A 6,919-nucleotide genomic window follows, 5' to 3' on the forward strand; every position below is an offset into this window, starting at 1 on the left:
ACAAAGGGTATATAACAAAGTATTGAGAAACTTTTGTTATTGACCAAATACTTATTTTCCACCATAATTTGCAAATAAATTCATTAAAAATCCTACAATGTGATTTTCTGGATTTTTTTTCTTCTCATTTTGTCTGTCATAGTTGACGTGTACCTATGATGAAAATTACAGGCCTCTCTCATCTTTTTAAGTGGGAGAACTTGCACAATTGGTTGCTGACTAAATACTTGTTTTCCCCACTGTAGGTATTACTGCACTGTTGGAGCTAGAAACACAAGCATTTAGCTAGGTATTACTACACTGTTGGAGCTAGAAACACAAGCATTTAGCTAGGTATTACTGCACTGTTGGAGCTAGAAACACAAGCATTTAGCTAGGTATTACTACACTGTTGGAGCTAGAAACACAAGCATTTTGCTACACCCACGATAAAATCTGCAAAATATGTGTACATGACCAATAAGATTTTTATTTGATATAGATTGTTCAAAACCGTCATTCACACTGTTATGGTGTGTAATCCGTAATGAACATAGACACACACACCTGTAAATAGTCTTCCGGCACCAGCCCACTTTCTCCTCTGGAGTTCTGAGCCTCTATCCATCCTCCACCAACAATCTACAAAGAGAGAGGGAGAGAGAGAGAGAGAGAGGAAGAGAGAAGGGAGAGGGAGGGGAGAGAGGAAGAGAGAAGGGAGAGAGAGAGGGAGAGAGGAAGAGAGAAGGGAGAGAGAGAGAGAGAGAGTTATTCATCAGAGCCTGGACAGGAAAGTGTGAAGTGTAACGCTGTAGTACTTCAGGTGACTATGGCCAGAAAATAAAAGCCCTTTGTGTACCTGGTTGAGGATGGTGACGGTCTCTCCTTCTCTGACTGTCAACTCGTTGTTTCCTGGTTCAGCACTGAAGTCGTAAATCACATTGGCCTGAAACAGAGAGGAAGGCTCAGGCTATCTGATGGACACACACACACAGTGATGACCTCAGGACCACTCTGAATGGTACTGTCGGACGTAGTCATAGCACACAGTGATGACCTCAGGACCACTCTGAATGGTACTGTCGGACTGAGTCATAGCACACAGTGATGACCTCAGGACCACTCTGAATGGTACTGTCGGACCTAGTCATAGCACACAGTGATGACCTCAGGACCACTCTGAATGGTACTGTCGGACGTAGTCATAGCACACAGTGATGACCTCAGGACCACTCTGAATGGTACTGTCGGACTGAGTCATAGCACACAGTGATGACCTCAGGACCACTCTGAATGGTACTGTCGGACTGAGTCATAGCACACAGTGATGACCTCAGGACCACTCTGAATGGTACTGTCGGACCTAGTCATAGCACACAGTGATGACCTCAGGACCACTCTGAATGGTACTGTCGGACCTAGTCATAGCACACAGTGATGACCTCAGGACCACTCTGAATGGTACTGTCGGACCTAGTCATAGCACACAGTGATGACCTCAGGACCACTCTGAATGGTACTGTCGGACCTAGTCATAGCACACAGTGATGACCTCAGGACCACTCTGAATGGTACTGTCGGACCTAGTCATAGCACACAGTGATGACCTCAGGACCACTCTGAATGGTACTGTCGGACCTAGTCATAGCACACAGTGATGACCTCAGGACCACTCTGAATGGTACTGTCGGACCTAGTCATAGCACACAGTGATGACCTCAGGACCACTCTGAATGGTACTGTCGGACTGAGTCATAGCACACAGTGATGACCTCAGGACCACTCTGAATGGTACTGTCGGACTGAGTCATAGCACACAGTGATGACCTCAGGACCACTCTGAATGGTACTGTCGGACTGAGTGTTGTTCTCCCTGAGGGCACTGACAGTACAGAATACACACCATTGGGAGACACACACTGTGTCAAACACAAAACGCACTCTGCCTCCCTCTCTAAAACGGTTTCCTAAAACCTACAGAAAGCAGTTCACAGTAGACTGAAAGCTAAACATGTAAATACAGTTGAAGTCGGAAGTTTACACACACTTAGGTTGGAGTCATTAAAACTCGTTTTTCAACCACTCCACAAATTTCTTGTTAACAAACTATAGTTTTGGCAAGTCGGTTAGGACATCTACTTTGTGCATGACACAAGTAATTTTTCAAACAATTGTTTACAGACAGATTATTTCATTTATAATTCACTGTATCACAATTCCAGTGGGTCAGAAGTTTACATACACAAAGTTGACTGTGCCTTTAAACAGCTTGGAAAATTCCAGAAAATGATGTCATGGCTTTAGAAGCTTATGATAGGCTAATTGACATAATTTGAGTCAATTGGAGGTGTACCTGTGAATTTATTTCAAGGCCTACCTTCAAACTCAGTGCCTCTTTGCTTGACATCATGGGAAAATCAAAAGAAATCAGCCAAGACCTCAGAAAAAAAATTGTAGACCTCCACAAGTCTGGTTCATCCTTGGGAGCAATTTCCAAATGCCTGAAGGTACCACGTTCATCTGTACAAACAATAGTATGCAAGTATAAACACCATGGGACCACGCAGCTGTCATACCACTCAGGAAGGAGACGCGTTCTGTCTCCTAGAGATGAACGTACTTTGATGCGAAAAGTGCAAATCAATCCCAGAACAACAGCAAAGGACATTGTGAAGATGCTGGAGGAAACAGGTACAGAAATATCTATATCCACAGTAAAACGAGTCCTATCGACATAACCTGAAAGGCTGCTCAGCAAGGAAGAAGCCACTGCTCCAAAACCGCCATAAAAAAGCCAGACTATGGTTTGCAACTGCACATGGGGACAAAGAGCGTACTTTTTGGAGAAATGTCCTCTGGTCTGATTAAACAAAAATATAACTGTTTGGCCATAATGACCATCGTTATGTTTGGAGGAAAAAGGGGGATGCTTTCAAGCCGAAGAACACCATCCCAACCGTGAAGCATTGGGGTGGCAGCATCATGCTGTGGGGTTGCTTTGCTGCAGGAGGGACTGGTGCACTTCACAAAATAGATGGCATCATGAGGAAGGAAAATTATGTGGATATATTGAAGCAACATCAAGACATCAGTCAGGAAGTTAAAGCTTGGTCGCAAAAGGGTCTTCCAAATGGACATTGACCCCAAGCATAATTCCAAAGTTGTGGCAAAATGGCTTAAGGACAACAAAGTCAAGGTATTGGAGTGGCCATCACAAAGCCCTGACCTCAATCTTATAGAAAATGTGTGGGCACAACTGAAAAAGCATGTGCGAGCAAGGAGGCCTACAAACCTGACTCAGTTACACCAGCTTTGTCAGGAGGAATGGGCCAAAATTCACACAACTTATTGTGGGAAGGCTTCCCGAAACATTTGACCCAAGTTAAACAATTTAAAGGCAATGCTACCAAATACTAATTGAGTGTATATGTAAACTTCTGACCCACTGGGAATGTGATGAAAGAAATAAAAGCTGAAACAAATCATTCTCTCTACTATTATTCTGACATTTGACATTTTTTAAATAAAGTGGTGATCCTAACTGACCTAAAACAGGGAATTTTTACTAGGATTAAATGTCAGGAATTGTGAAAAAATGAGTTTAAATGTATTCGGCTAACGTGTATGTAAACTTCCGACTTCAACTGTGTATGTATGTATGTATATATATATATATATATATATATATATATATATATATACATACATACGTGTTGTTTAATCTGTCTATCCACATGGCATCAATCCATATCTTGTATGACATTGGTTCAGTTTATAAACATGTTCTCTTTAAGGTTATAAAAGTTATTACCGTGCAATCTACACTACACGTCAATGAAACCTGCCCAATAGCGCATATTCTGTATGACAAAAAAAAGCTCAATTAACGTTGTCTACCATTCAATAAAGCGCACCATGACACGCTGAAGAAACTATCCTACCTGCATTGCCATCGTTTCAGCATTTATAGTCGTTTTCCACGCAAAGACGTCTCCGTGAAAACACCCCGCATCAAAACAATCCCAATGTAAACAAAACAGACTAGGCTACTCCAGCTCAAAACGATCCACTCTGGCGTCTCTTCTTACAACTATGTTGTTACAACGTGCTATTCTGCCGAAACGATTTCTCAATCTTCTGGGACGACAATTGCCTAGTTTTCCCACAACAGAATAGTTTGTTAGTTATTTTGTATGCCCGCCGTAAAGAGCGACAGGGGGAGGAAAGCGCCGCTTCCTCCAAGCAGAAAATTAGAACAAGTTTTAGGGGTGTGGATACGTGCCGCGTTCAAGTGCTCATCGGAACTAGGAAACTCGGTAATGTCCGACTTGCTAACTGGTTGTAGTTATACACATGACACGTTCAACCAATTAACAAGTAAGACATTTCCTAGTTTCGACTAGCACTTGAACGTGGCAACAGTCGGACAGACAATTCCGTTTGTTTTCCTTTAGCTGCTCTGTCACAGGTTTTACTGAGTAAATACACTGAGTAAAGACAACCATTCACAGATCAGGAACTCTCAACTTCTTTGTAAGAGATATTGAAACTATTTCAACAAGCAAAAGAGGAAAAGTTAGCCTAAGTTAATTGATGCAATTGTAAACTGCAAATTCTTTGTGACACTGTTTAGATAGAGAATTCATATTGACTGAGTGATAGTCAATATTATAAGGCCATTATAGGCAATAATCATGGGTTCTGGTGAGACCTTTAAAATGCAATAAACGAATGATATGAACTAAAGACCATGCGTGGATATTCTCCATCTGGCCACTGTCTGAGCCACTAACCCTTTGCCACTTTCAGCCAACAGGTAGGCTAACAAAATGGTGGGTTAACAAACAGGTAGGCTAACAAACAGGTAGGCTAGGTCAACAAACAGGTAGGCTAACAAACAGGTGGGGCTAGGTCAACAAACAGGTAGGCTAACAAACAGGTGGGCTAGGTCAACAAACAGGTAGGCTAGGTCAACAAACAGGTGGGCTAACAAACAGGTCGGCTAGTTCAACAAACAGGTAGGCTAGGTCAACAAACAGGTAGGCTAACAAACAGGTGGGCTAGGTCAACAAACAGGTAGGCTAACAAACAGGTGGGCTAGGTCAACAAACAGGTAGGCTAGGTCAACAAACAGGTAGGCTAGGTCAACAAACAGGTAGGCTAACAAACAGGTAGGCTAGGCCTAGTAGGTATATTAGGCATGTATGAACCTTCATGTCTTATTAATAGGCAGTGTTATGTCCATGTTTTCTATGCAGCAATCTGTCAAATGCGGTTTCGTTTTTTTATGGAAGAATCACACAGTAAAGTGTAGGGTGTTTCCGAGATGGCTGTTCTAATCAATGCTGGTCTGTATTTGATACTGTAACTGGTGTCTGTGGCGTGAGTGTCATGGGCGGGGCTACAATGCCACCGGCCTGCGTAGGGCGCCGCTTCCGAACAAAGAGACTCTGTTGTCAACAGCTGAACCTGTCGGTCTGCTGTGTAGGATTGAATGGGCGAAGTGCGCCCTCGACTGTTGGGGAATTATAATATATTCTCTCTCTCTCTCTCTCTCTCTCTCTCTCTCTCTCTCTCTCTCTCTCTCTCTCTCTCTCTCTCTCTCTCTCTCTCTCTGTCTCTCTCTCTCTCTCTCTCTCTCTCTCACTCTTTCTCTCAATTAAATTCATTTTAAGGGCTTTATTGTCATGGGAAACGTATGTTAACATTGCCAAAGCAAGTGGAGTAGATAGTAAACAAAAGTGAAATAAACAATAAACCTATTGGTCCGTGGAGGAATGAATGGCCAAAGTCTGCCCGCCATTGGTGAGGAATTGTATTTCATTTTCTCCCACACGCTCAGATATGGGCGTGTTCGACATTCATTTCTGAACGCCTTCAAAGCACTATTATTCACTCTTATTATTTATATAATATTCTGTTAACATGTGTTGTGTTTGTTGTGGCACTAACTCACCCCCTGCTCTGGCTTTGAGGCACCAGAGTTCCCCATACCCTGGGTCAGTTCCCCATACCCTGGGTCAGTTCCCCATACCCTGGGTCAGTTCCCCATACCCTGGGTCAGTTCCCCACACCCTGGGTCAGTTCCCCATACCCTGGGTCAGTTCCCCATACCCTGGGTCAGTTCCCCATACCCTGGGTCAGTTCCCCACACCCTGGGTCAGTTCCCCATACCCTGGGTCAGTTCCCCATACCCTGGGTCAGTTCCCCATACCCTGGGTCAGTTCCCCATACCCAATGGACACTGGGTCAGAGTTCCCCATACTCGATGGGCACTGGGCCTTCAGATAGCTGCTTCCTTTTTCTTTTCTTTTTTTCAACAGAACTAAACATGGACACACCTGGCATTCCAAAAACTAGAAGTGAATGAAAGAATGCATCAATATCCACCTGGTACACTGCACACAATTTAAACAAATGTATTTTATTTGAAACCTGCAGCGTATCACTAAACCACACTCAACAGCTAACAGCTGATGGTCAATGATGTAGACAGAGACATGGGTCTGTAATAGAGGGAGAGGTAAGAGCCAGAGAAGATGGGATAGAGAGAGAGGGGGGTTGGCTAGAAGGTCAGAGGAACTTAAGAGAAAGAGGCCCGAGGGTAAAAGAGAGAGAAAGTGAGATTGTAGAGAAGTGTAGAGAGTCGAGGAGGCAGTCCTTTCTTTGCACTACAGATACAGGAGGCCAGTTAGGTTTCTTTAGCTCAGCTTGACCTGAAGGAAGTCACTGTCAGTATTCATCTAGACAGGGATTCAAATGAATTGCCATACAGTCAAAGCACTCTGTGTTTGTACAAAGATATATACTGTAGATATGAATAGACTGACAGTTCTGAAGGATTCAAACACCTGCTGTTTAGTGGGTTTAACGGTTATTTTTAGGTCATAATTGCGGTTCATTGTAGGGTCATATACTTTGGTGAAAACGAAGGCCTTCC

The 6,919-nt window shown here is 43.3% G+C and overlaps 1 long non-coding RNA gene across 1 annotated transcript; it reads right to left on the reverse strand.

Moving 5' to 3' along the window:
• Window positions 1–544: 544 nt before the first annotated feature.
• Window positions 545–4,230, reverse strand: LOC311120992. Its single transcript, XR_014612217.1, has 3 exons — window positions 3,921–4,230; window positions 839–925; window positions 545–621 (listed from the first exon to the last, which is right to left on the reverse strand). It is a non-coding gene; the product is annotated as an uncharacterized lncRNA (long non-coding RNA).
• Window positions 4,231–6,919: the final 2,689 nt, after the last annotated feature.

The sequence above is a fragment of the Coregonus lavaretus genome (assembly GCF_964263955.1).
Source record: "Coregonus lavaretus genome assembly, contig: HAP1_SCAFFOLD_4189, whole genome shotgun sequence".
Lineage (NCBI taxonomy): Eukaryota > Metazoa > Chordata > Actinopteri > Salmoniformes > Salmonidae > Coregonus > Coregonus lavaretus.